This window comes from Notamacropus eugenii, chromosome 5 (assembly GCF_028372415.1).
Source record: "Notamacropus eugenii isolate mMacEug1 chromosome 5, mMacEug1.pri_v2, whole genome shotgun sequence".
In the NCBI taxonomy this organism is placed as follows: domain Eukaryota; kingdom Metazoa; phylum Chordata; class Mammalia; order Diprotodontia; family Macropodidae; genus Notamacropus; species Notamacropus eugenii.
This window is the reverse complement of record NC_092876.1, coordinates 209406896-209417699: the sequence shown is the minus strand read 5'-3', so window position 1 is coordinate 209417699 and position 10804 is coordinate 209406896. Positions and strand designations below refer to the sequence as shown.

Here is a 10804-nt window from a genome sequence, read left to right as displayed (position 1 = left end):
TACAAACAAAAAGAATGATAGTTCCTGTCCTCCAGAAGTTTATATTCTAATAGGGGTGGGGGTGGGGGGGCAGAGAGAAGAACAGCTTAGAAGAACATGGAAAAAACTAGTAAAGGAACAGTGGAGAAGGAACCTGGCTCCAGGACATGACAGAGAAGTCTGTATTACAATCTAGTGGGAAATGCAGAGATGTCTGGCCTGGGCACCTTTAGCTGGAGGTTCTAGGAGGATCCATCCATGCAGAGGGAAGAATAAAAGGCACTTCCCAGGTGGAAATTTCAGGATGAAGAGGTTTCTGAGGCATGGTGAGTAGAAAGTCCGGAGGAGTGCAACCTGGTGAGAAATGAAGGAATAAAGAAGGATAACCAGGCTTGTACGGCCTACCTCATAGAAAAAAATATATCTGTATGCATGTGTATATATATGTATGTGTGTGTGTGTGTGTGTGTGTATCTGATTATATAACTGTGTTATTTTTACTTTAACGGATCTTTGATCTCACCAGTTTGTCCTTTCCTATAACACCAATAATTTCTCATCCTGTATAATTCTTGTTCAAATCTTTCCATAGCTTTTTCACCGAGAAGCTACTTAATACAGATTCTTTTTTTTTTTGATCAATCAATCAGTAAACATTTATCAAATGCTTGCTACGTGCCAGGTACTGTGCTAAGCACTAGGGATACAAAGAAAGGCAAAAGAGAGCAGCTCCCCCCCAAAAAAGGTGGGGAGCTCACAGTCTAATGAGGGAAACGATAAAAACGACTATGTACAACAAACAAAATATACACAGGCTAAACAGATGAAAAATCAATAGAGGGAAGGCATGAGCAAGAAGGGGGATCAAGATGCCAGTGCAAAACTCAAGCTATCTATCCGTTACCTCCCAGCTCTTATTTTATAACTGATCACCTTAAGTGGGTTCTCACTGCTCCATGGCAATCCTTTTATTCAGCACTAAATGCTTCATTAAGGTGGTAAATGCCTCCCACAGTGAATATTCCAAACCTTCCACTCTCTTCTCAGGATTCCAGTTCACACATCATCCTACATAACCTAGGTCAGTCCTACCTTAGGTCAGTCCAGTGAGTCAGGCTCTAGGGTACTCATTGATCATAAAATGCAATAAAAATATCTTTACTAATTAAGAAATTAAAATAATCAATTTCAGAGTTTAAAGAATATAAAAACAGGTACCCTTCTCCTTCATAATCACCACTTCAGGAAAACAGTACCCATTGTCCACTCCATCCTTCCAGGCTGTGGAATCTGAGATGTATTATTCTCTAGTATATTTTCTCTCTAGGCTGGGTCTCTCCTACTTCAGGTTTCAAAAAAAAGACTAAAGTTACTCTTAATGGACCAGTCCAGTTTTTCTGCTGCTGGAACCATAACTCAGTACACAGGACAAATGGGAGGGCTACCTATAGGAAAGAATGGGGAGAAAGACTAGGGGGAGGGAGGGGGAAAAAGACTGCTGGGCAGAAGGGGGAGACAATAGGGGGAAAGGAAGAAGGAGAGAGATGCTGGGAGGGGGAGAAGGAGATGGGGGGGAGGAAGAGAGGAAGGGAGGGAGGGAGGGAGAGAGGGGGAGAGTGAGAGTGAGTGAGAGAGAGAGAGAGAGAGAGAGAGAGAGAGAGAGAGAGAGAAGAAAAAACCCTCAGAGATGCACAGCCCAACAACCCAATTATTCCTCCTTCAGTAATCTCCCCCCTCCCCCCAGATCTCACTTGATGCTCACACAAAACCAGCACAGGTCTTTTGTTACCCCTTATAGCAGATGGAATAGTTTCCTACTACCCTCAAAAGACTCACTTCTCTTTCTGAGCCCCCATGTTAAAGCATCAAGACAGAGAAATAGAGAACCAGCAATATGGAAGGATGAATCAGAAATCACTCAGGAAGGACTGGTAACTGAGTTCCCCAGCATGGTCAAAGATATAATAGAATAGAAGGCTTTGCTTCTAGCAAGTACAGAAGAGTTTGGCAAGGCGAATTTTTCAATGACCTGCTGAGAATATACTAAGTTTGAATTTCAATACCCAGAAAAAACAAAATTCAAGTTTATTTCCATATTACGAGAGGAGAAAAGGCAGGAGGAATTCTTAGGATCATAGGCTCAAAGATTTAGAGTTGGACCTCAAATACCATCCATTTCAACCCTTTCATTTTACTGACAGGGAAACTGAGATGCAAGGAGCTTAAGTGACAGTCACTTGACTTAAGACAACCAAGTAGTAAGTGAAAGACTCTTCAAGTTAATACGGAGAATGAGAATTTCCTTGAAAGAATGGAAGAAGTCCTTAAAAAAAGAAACAATCAATCCTGAAGAGGTAAAGGGATATCTTAATGGATGCTAAGACACAGACAAGGAAGGGTAGGAGGACCACTGAACCTTTAGAAATCTGTACTAGATGTAACTCTTTCAGTAGAAGTATTTATATTTTGGGGGGAGAAGCAGTTACCTGTGCTCCAAGGATTGATCTTTTGGATCTTGGAAACAAGGAAGGAAGACTCTCAGCACTGGTCGGAATAAAAAGTGATGCCTCAGGACTCTACGTGAGGGGACATTGAAGTAACCATGTAGTAACTGAATATGAATAGTACAGAGGCCTGCTAGATTCCTGAGGCATATAGTTGTGACATGCTGGTAAGCCCCCTAAGCCTGGTCATACCTGACAATCACTACCCACTTCTGGTGATCCATGTGAAAAAAAAAATGATGCCAGCAGAAGGAAACTAGAAAGCACTGGTAAGGATTGCGTAGTCCTGAGAAACTGGAGACCTACTGCGGCACAAGTGGTTACCTCCATTATTGCTGCTGACTGAGGAATAACTAAATAAATTTTTGTGGCTTAAGAATGTGATGAAATATTTCTGTGGAATAAGAAAAAATAAATATGAATGGAGAGGGACAGGAAGACTAATGAACCAATATGGAGTGTTCAGGGAGGACTAGCATCTCTGGTATGGGAGCTTGCCAAGTCTTTCCAGGGCTGCTTATCCACTTCTGTTGTCCAGTTCTTACCCAAATCTCACCTGTGGATGCAAGAAGCTGTAGTATGTGCACATCCAGATCCCAGTAAAATTCTCCCAGCAGACAAGCTTAACCACGTTGAGGGTAATGGACAGGCCTTGACCCTTCAATAAGTTAGAGGCATGTCTACCCTAAGCATGTGAAGACTTCCCCCAGCAGAATGGCCATGAAAGTGGCTGAAGCAGGCACCACGAGCACTGAGAGCTTGGTCAGACATCAAAGATGCCAAAGTCATCCACTGTATCTGGGCCATTGCCAGTTATCCTGACTTTTGTTTGTTACTGGACCTCAATCACTGTGGAAGAGAGACTGTGCAATTCTGCCTCACTTACATCCAATTCATACACAAGTCAATGATATCACATGTGATATCATTGATTCTCTTTAAAAATGAAGAACAACAAAGATAAGCATAAGTAAGAAATACGCATATATGTGTGCACTGACATATACATACAATAGCTACAACATTGAAAAAGGGAAAAACAGTCAGAAAGATTGAAACAGTGCTATGTTGTCTCCAAAGACAGAAATAGGAGGATTCACCCCCTCCATCCTTTGGAGAGGAGAGATTGTGGATTTGAAACAACACTGTCAGATTTCACATAGTGATTAGTTTTACTGAACTGTGCCTTTTCCCTTTAATTTTTTTGTTCTAAAGCATGACTATCTGGGTGGGGGAGGAAAAAGAGAAATACTGGGAAGTGAAGATACTTTATAAATATAAAAAAGCAATAAAAATAATTTAAAGGACAATGAGAACAATTCAAAAATAGAATTGTTATTGTTGTTGTATTTGTCCTTCGTTCTCCAAGATGACCATGACATCAAGATGATATGACTTGCAGTTGACTTTGATTTGAGTGAGGGAGGGCTATGAAAGGTCACCAACCTCAACTTTCTTCTCCTGTGCCATCTGGGTCCAGTGGCCTGATATTCATCAGGATGACTGAAGATGGCTCAGGATGCCATGGGAGACCCTGGCCCTTTCAGGTTAAGGTCTTATCACATTCTCACTTTGAATGGGATACATCCATTCATTGAATAGGATTCTTTAAATTCTTACTTAAGGGATGGCCCCTTTAATCAAATAAAAAAAATATCAAACTAGGAGGGGAAGACCCTCACGGTAAGAGAGAAACAATTACTATTTGGTAATTACAGAAGTAGAATAGGCATCTTTGGAAAGACTAGTGAGTTCCCTCTGAGTGGATGTTTTCAAGCAAAAGCTGGATGAGAACTTGTGTACACTGGGGACAGATAAGTGGTATAGTGGATAGAGCACCAAGTCTAGAGTCAGTAAAAACTGAGTTCAGACACTTAGGTATATAACCTTGGGTAAGTCACTTAACCCAGTGTTTGCCTCAGTTTCCTCATCTGTAAAATGAGAATAGTATTAGCAACCACCTCTAGGGTTCTTGTGAAGATCAAATGACAATTACACAGCAATTTTGCACAGTGCCTGGCACATAATAATATACATGTTAATTATTGTAAGAGAGATTCTTTTTCAGGTGCAGAATAGGCCACACAGTTACAGATGGCTACCCTTCCAATATTGAAACGCTGTGATTCTAGAACTGTGGGAGAGTGTAACCCATTCGTTTTAGAATGAATGATACAGAAGGAGTGGAAAATTAAGTATAGTGAGATATTCTAGATTTTGGAAAAGCAGCTTTTTTTTTTTTTTTACAGAAAACATGTAAGTAGAATCCTGGGGCCTAAAATTTTACAGAGAAAGAATGTTCAAGAAGCATGGGAAATTCCGAAGAATAAAATTGTGATCATGTGGTTCTGACAAGGAAGCAAGAGAGACACTGTCTAGACAGAATGATGGTGATGCATTGACTTGCAGTTTGAAAAAAATATCCATAAAATACAGAAGATGGCAAGGACAAATAAAAGACAAATACAAAAAAAATGGCATGGTCCCTGGAGCATATTCTTAAGAGCTGAGTTGAGGGTTATGATGAATACTAAGAAAAAGAAAAAGGGCTTTTAAAACTACTTTGAGGACAGCAGAAATATGAAAGGTCTAGGACTACTGCTGGAGTTGAAGCAGATGCTGGCAAGCAGATGATGAGAGGAAGAACTACTCATCCTATCAGCTTTACAAGGACAAGATGTGTGACTACACAGCAGTTTGTTTGGTCATTTCCTCCACAAATATTTTCTTTCCCTATCCCTGACTCTTTTTAAAGTATTACCATATCAAACTGTGTGCGTGTGTGTGTGTATTTAATCATCCTTTGTCTAGTTCACTTGTGAGGTTCTTGTGATGCTTACTCCCTCTACTCATTCTTCCTTTTTGTATAATACCCCAAATATGAGAAATAGTAAGTTTCCTACCTTCTTCATTTCTTTCCTAGTGTTATTCTCTTTTCCCTTTCCTTTCCTGTCTCAAGGTCAATCCTGTCCTTCTGCCTGTCTTATTTAATGCCCTATGTAATCTCTTAAAACATTAGCATTCCAAAGGGACACTTTATCTTTTCTTCCCCTATTAATGTAAGAACTTAACCTTTAAGTTTGTCTTCTGGCATGTCATCTTCCAAGACTTAGCTGCCAGGGTTTGTGTGATCCTAATTCTAGTACCTTGGTCTTTGAGTTCCTTTCTGTCTGTTGGCTGATTTGATCTGGAAGCTCTGCATTCCTGGAAGTTTTCATGAGGACATTTTCAGGAAGGTTTTCTGGGAATTAGTGAAGTTTCTTTCATGATGTAATTGGTGGATTCTTTTTGTTTCCACTCTGCCCTCTGATTCTAATTAATCTGGGTAATTTACATTTAGGATTTTTAAAAATCTGACATCAGTGCTTTCATTTTGTTATTGTTTTCAGGGAGTTTCAGAGAAATTCTTAAATTGTCTCTCCTTGACCAGTTTTTTAGGTTAGTTGTTTTAGATAGTAGGTGACTTTTATCTGCTTCTATTTTGCATTTTTAAAATTTTGTTTCATAGTGTCCCAAAAATCTTAGTGCAGTTTGAGGTTTTAATAGTTTAAAATTACACCAAGACTTTTGAGACATTTTTAAATTGTCTAATGGAATCATTGGGTTCTCTTTGATTCATTCTAATATTCAGGGAGTTTGTTACTTGAATAATGTTTTCCACTCCCTATTCTAAGCTATTTATTCTCCAGTGTTTTCCCCTTGCATCATTTTTTCTCTTGCATCATTTCTTCCCCCAGGTATTCTTATAGTTCTTATGGCTCAGACATTTTTTTCCCTCTGAGGCCCTGCTTGTACTTTTTGTAGAGTTATTTTCTTCTTCCAGATTTTCCTCTTGATCCACAATATGTCTTTATAGAATTTGGTATCTTCTGTTATTCTCCTCTATCTCCTACTCCACCCTCAGTTTCCAATTTGAGATTTGTTTCAGGACCAGGTCCAGCCTCCTTTCACATTTTTGAATGGGAACGTTTCAATCCTTTTGGTCTTGACTTTGATTCCCTTTGTTCCTGCCATAAGCTTCTACTTCTGCTTGTGTTCTTGGGTTCAGAGTTCTAGCAGGCTCCAGATTCCCTGTCTGAGCTCTACAGTTGGCTGTTCCAACCAAAGTGTTACTCAAGACTACTGCCCTTTCTTCTTCCCCCAAGTTTTCTCAGTCACCATTGTCTATTGGCCCAACTCTGGTTTCTGGTCAGGGTACTCCCTCTAAGGCTCTCCATAGTCAGGGTGCTGACATGGTCTACTGCCCTCTCTAGGGTTTCTAAGCAACTGTAAGACAAGGTACTGTATTTTCTCTGCCTGTCAGGCTTACCTGTTCAGTAAGCTGTCAAGGGGCTTCCACATTCAGGACTTCTACTTTGTTTACTTGCATTTTTAAAAACTTTTTCTGGGGGTGGTGGTGACGGTGCAATACTCTGCTTTCAGTTTCTGTAACTTCTCATTTTCTCTTTATTCAGTTCTGGGCTGATTTATGAAGTTTCCTCTGGACTTTTGGTCACTGTTCAATATGTTGCTCTTTTTAGATCATTGCTTAAGTGAAAGAGAGTTGGGCTCCCTTTCATCTTTCATATGGCCATCTTCCTGAGAGTCCCCTATCAAGCTATTTTTCTATCCTATATTTATCTTTAATTTTTTTATCTTTCTGTTGGATTTGTCAAAGTCTGACAGAACATTAAGGACACTTACAATTAATGTCTTATTAGCTGTCTTTTTACATTTCAGTTAGCTTTTCCTCTTAAGAATTGGTTGTTATGACATTCAGTTCGTATACAGACTTACACATTACCTCAGAGAAACTGAGACCTGGGAAAAACCTTAGATTAAAAAGGTCAAAGTCTCCCACCACATCCAGGACCATTGCCAGTTATCCTGATCTATGTTTAGCAGTTGTACTCAGATGACTCTGGAGGACAGAGTGAGGCTAATGGCTTTGCGTAGCCCGGCCTCACTTAAATCCAATTCACTTGCAAAACAAGACATCCTCCTACTGAGTCATTGGTTCTCTCTGAGAACAAAGAGAGAACAACAAACAACCACAACAAACAGACCCACACACACACATATGCATACACATGTATATTTAATGTTTATATTGTTTCCTTCTCTTTCTACAAGATGATATCATTTCTGATTCTGTTATAGGTGTCTGTGTTTGCTGGAGCCTCATTTGAATTCATGACGGTAACTCCTGCTTTTGTGGATTTAGCTGCAGTATAAGAGATTCTATTACAATCCTTTATTTTGAGTTTGTAAAAGTCCCTATTCTTTTTTCTGGGCTTTATTTAGAACATAATAGAGATGTAGATCATTTTTATGAATTTATTTTGGCCAACTATGTATTTCTAATAATTAGCAATCTCTTCCCTCCTTCCCCACACTGTGTCAGATTTTATTATATTGCTTTTAAACATTTTTATCAGTACAGGATACCATAATCCCTGTACATGTTCATGATACTCCCTTAATCTGGAATGTCCTTCCTTCATAAAAATCCTATTGATCCCTGCATCCCAAGGCTCAGTTCAACTGACACTCTTTGAGTATACCATGTATATGTCATGGTTCTGAATTTCCAAAGCACTCAATGTTGGAATGTCAGTTACCTTATATTTTATTTACCATTATTTGTATATTTATCTCCCCCACTGCTCAACAGGGGCAGTATCTTAATCATCTTTATACCCTCTACAATTCTTAGCAAATAGTATGTGTTCAAATGTTTGTTGACTGTATACTTGCCCTAGCTATCTCACAGAAGTGTTACGACTGAGTTTTGCACATTTTACACACAAAACACAAAGGGTCTGGTGTCTCTGCTTTTCTCCCTTCTTCACTATGGATTACTGCTCTGGTCTTATAAATGTGTTCCAGACAGGGTTCAGTCCTGGGGGAGCCTGACCATCTACAAATAGAGACAGACTCTTTCACAAGTCATTAGTTCTTTATATCCCCCATCCTGGTGTCTGGGAGAAAACTGCTTATAGTGTAGGAAATGACTCATGTTTAGTCTCTTCAAAAGAGGGGAGTAGAAGTGTACTCAATGTACAAAATCAGATGTGGGACAGTCATTTCTTTTTTAAATGAACAAAAAACCTTTTTCTCTCTCCAACCACCCCCATTGGGGGAAAAAAAGACAAAACCTTTGTAACTAATATGTACAGTTAAGCAAAACAAATTTCTGCACTATGTCCAAAACTATTTTGGCTAATTTATACCAAATCCATTACCCCTATGTTAGAAGATGCGTAGAATCCTTCAACATTGGACTCCTGGAATTGTAGTTGGTCATTGTATTAATCAGAGTTCTTAAGTTCTACAATGTTGTTTGCCTTACAACGTTTTTACTGTATAAATTGTTTTTTTGCTTTCTTACTCCATTACCATGGGAACTTCACAGTCTGTAACAGGAGCTTACAACCTTTGTATATGTATGTATGGATGCGTGTGTGTGTGTGTATGTGTGTAATGGGTCCCTTTGGCAATCCATTAAAGCCTATGGACTCATCAGAAGCTTTTGCAATGGAGAGGAAGAGGGGGGAGGTGAGAGGGAAAGAATGAACCTAACTCTCATCACATTTGACTTAAGGAGGGAATAACATGCACACTCAATTTTGTATGAAAAATCTATCTTACACTACAGGAAAGTAGGGGGGAAGGGGATAAGCAGGAGGTAGGTGAGATGATAGAAGGGAGGAAAAATGGAAGGAGGGAGTAATTAGAAGTAAACGCTTTTGAGGAGGGATAGGGCCAAAAGAGATAAAAAATAAACAGGAGGCAGGATAGAATGGAGGGAAATATAGTTAGTCTTTCACAATATGACTGTTATAGAAGTGTTTTGCATAACTACACATGGATAACCTATATTGAATTGCTTGCCTTCTCCGTGGGGATGGGTGGGGAGGGAGGGAGAGAAGCTGCAACAGTTTTAAAAATGAATGTTAAAGTTTTTACATGCAACTGGGAAATAAGATATTCAGGCAATGGGGTATAGAAATCTATCTTGTCCTACAAGAAAATAGAGGAGATGGGGATAAAAGAAGGGAGGGGTGTGATAGAAAGGAGGGCAGATTGGGGGGCTAATTGAAATGTATGCTGTCTTGCAGTGGGTGGAGGGAAGAGATGGGGAGAAAATTTGGAACTCAAAAAATCTTGTGGAAGTGTCTGGTGAAAACTAAAAATAGATGAGTTAATTTTAAAAAATTAAAAAACATTCACTATTTCCTTCAGTTATTTAAAAACATCATTCTAAGAGGGGATCTAGAGGTTTCACTGAACTATCAAAGAGTACTTAACATAAAAAATGTTAAGAATCTCTGCTATTAGCCCATTCTACTCATGGTCTTTGGAGGTTGTCCTCCAATTCAATCTTTAGTATGTGTGAAGTAGTTTTGGAAAAATGAAATGTGCCCTGTGCCAACCTAAGGGTACAGTTATTGATATGTATAGTAAGGTACACCAGGCAAGAGTTGAATGTGGAACAGGTAGGCATCTGAGAATGACAAAAGTTATATAAAAATAGCTATGTAATAACAATAGCTATATGTCAATAGCACCTATCTCCTAGTATTGTTGAGAGGATCAGATGAGATATTTGTAGACCACATGGCATGGTGCCTAGCACACAGAGGGTGCTTAATAAATCCTTCCTTCCTTTGAAATTTTTATAGTTCCAGAAAGGTTCTACCTGATGCCTTCTCAAATTGTGGAGGTGATCCTGGGTTCCTAGAGGCCATGCCATGACAGCCCGTATGATTTAGTTATTTTTTCTTTTGTTCATTAAAAAGGCCATTCCCTGACTACTTCTTAAAGAGGCCTATTCACTCAATGGGTGTTACCTCTCTCTAAATGAGCACCTGAAAAGGCAAGCCTAAAAAGGCCAAGGTCTCCCATTATATCCTGGGTCATCTCCAGTCATCCTGATGAATATTTGATCACTGGATCCAGATGGCTCAGGAAGAGAAGTGAGACTGGTGACCTTACATAGCCCTCCTTCACTCAAAGCAAAGTCAAGTGCAAGTTATGTCATCACTTCTCTGATGTCATGATCTTCTTCAAAAACGAAGGACAAACACAGATCTTAGGAGTGTATAGGATTTTAAGGTTTACAAATATTAGAATTTGTGCAGAACTAGGGTGGTTAGTATCAGAGGTAAACCAGTGTATCGATAATACATTTTTGCTTATTGTTAACGTAATTTTGCTTCGTAATGAGAAGATCTTTCCCATCCATTAATAGGCCCATGTGACCTGCTTAAGTCACATGGAAGCCTCAGTCACATGAGTCAAGTCACATGGAACAGGAAGGGGTAAAGTGGAAAGAGTGG

General features: G+C 39.3%; 1 long non-coding RNA gene across 2 annotated transcripts in view; it reads right to left on the bottom strand.

Annotated features, from left to right (window-relative positions):
- Positions 1 to 10804, bottom strand: part of LOC140505715 (uncharacterized) — a 55398-nt gene that overhangs the window by 42274 nt on the left and 2320 nt on the right. For both annotated transcript variants that reach the window (XR_011967628.1, XR_011967629.1), the window contains exon 2: positions 207 to 333. This is a non-coding gene — a long non-coding RNA (uncharacterized lncRNA). The remainder of the gene's footprint in view (positions 1 to 206; positions 334 to 10804) is intronic.